The following is a 1,880-nucleotide window of genomic DNA, read 5'->3' as shown; positions in this document are numbered from 1 at the left end:
GTTCGTCCCATATTAAAGAGAGGAAAGTTAATATAGTTATTGAGTCATTACATTTACACATTTTTAATTAAATGGCATTTATTCCAACACTGCAACTGATGCTAGTTTCACTATGCTTCTATAACTTCCTTGAACACTCCTTTGCATTTGTAAATGTCCAATTTAATTGCTTGGAGTTCATCCAGTCTGTTGAGATACGCTTGGCTGAACCAACATTATTCAGCATTCACCATTGATTTTTGATAACCCATTTTGTGGAGATTGAATGTGAAGACACATCGTTCTAGGGTAGCATTATTTCATTAGGCAGAGGCTAAATCATTGCAATCAGACAAGCAGCCTACCTTCGATCTATGTGTCTATTGTTGAAGTACTTCATCTAAGGAAACTACTAAATTTCATGTGATAGTTGTTGGGTAATAGGTATTGATTCGGCCATACAATAATCTCATATCGTTCATTCTCATCATTAAGTTGGCCTATGAGACCAACTGATCATTTGCCTGAATAATCCATGTTCGTTATTTTTTCTAATTATTTCTCCTCGAGATTTGTGTAGGCACATTCCTAATGTACAAATGTATATTAATATCCCTTCTCCTTTAAAATTTCAACTGATCTTGAAGTGCAATTAATTGACTCATTGGGGCTTCACTCTCCTACCTCCTCTCTTCGGTCGGTGTAATTACCATTAGCATGATGACATAGTTTTCAAATAACTTGTACTATAAATTTTCAATATTTTTAGGTTTGATTCCGTATTATCTTTCTCACTATTCGAAGATATGTTAAAATTTATTAAAAAATCTTATTATTCTTGATCTTCGCACGTTCATGTTAACGTTTTATAGTTGTTATCTTTAATGGTTAGCTAATATGTTACGATAGCATCAACTCAATGCAAAGTTTTCCATCAACTTTTGTATGTGACACAAAATAGAATATGGTGAGATCAAGATCAAATCCTATTGATTATATATCATCTTCTTGCAACTTAAGATCAATAGAATAATCAATAAATGTCAACTTATGATCCTCACTTCATTAATATAATTTTTTCTAAAAATGCCATTATGAACTTTGGCTCTCGTTCTACAAGGCTTGATGAATTCTTTTCCATTACCTTTTTGAAAGCTAAAGTTTTTCTTTCTTTTCTCTTGAACTCACATTCAGTTAAATGCTCATCGTAGTAGAATGATGTATTGATATGGGTTCAACAACTTCAATGGTCATTGTAAAAGTGGAGTTTGATGCAATGTTAGCAAAGATGATCATGAGTTCACTAATGAGAAAATAATAGCTAGATGTTTAGGTTATAGCATGAAGAATGAATAGATGGAGATTATATTTGAATAGAAGAATAAGGTGTACTTGCTTCAAGAGCTAGCAATAATCCTCCAGTGCTACTTCACCCCTATTAGTTGTAAAAAAAATTTCAATATCTAACCAACAAGTTCTTACCAAATAAGTTGTGATTATTTGGAAGTATTCTTAACATGCAACTTTCTTTCTTTCTTTATTCTCTTTATAACCACCTCTTTCAAAAACCTCTGAAAATCAAGTTTGTTGGACACCAAATAAGCATTAGAATCAGTTAAAAACAAAATTTTTAAAACAAAGTAAAACCTCAACAACAACAAGCCTTTATCTCACTAAGTGGCCAGCTACATGAATCTTTTTTCTCTATTGTGTTCTATTGAGTGTCATATTTTCATTTAATTCTAATATGATAAGATCAATTATATACAATAATCCAGTCTTTTTAGGTCTACCCCTACCTTTCTTAACATAAGTCGAATCTAGAACATCTACCCTCTTAATTGGATCGTCATATGGTTATCGTTTTGATGTGACCAAACCGTCTAAGAACACACTCTTTA

This window comes from Phalaenopsis equestris, unplaced genomic scaffold, assembly GCF_001263595.1.
Source record: "Phalaenopsis equestris unplaced genomic scaffold, ASM126359v1 Scaffold000651, whole genome shotgun sequence".
NCBI lineage: Eukaryota > Viridiplantae > Streptophyta > Magnoliopsida > Asparagales > Orchidaceae > Phalaenopsis > Phalaenopsis equestris.
This window is presented reverse-complemented; position numbering follows the sequence as displayed.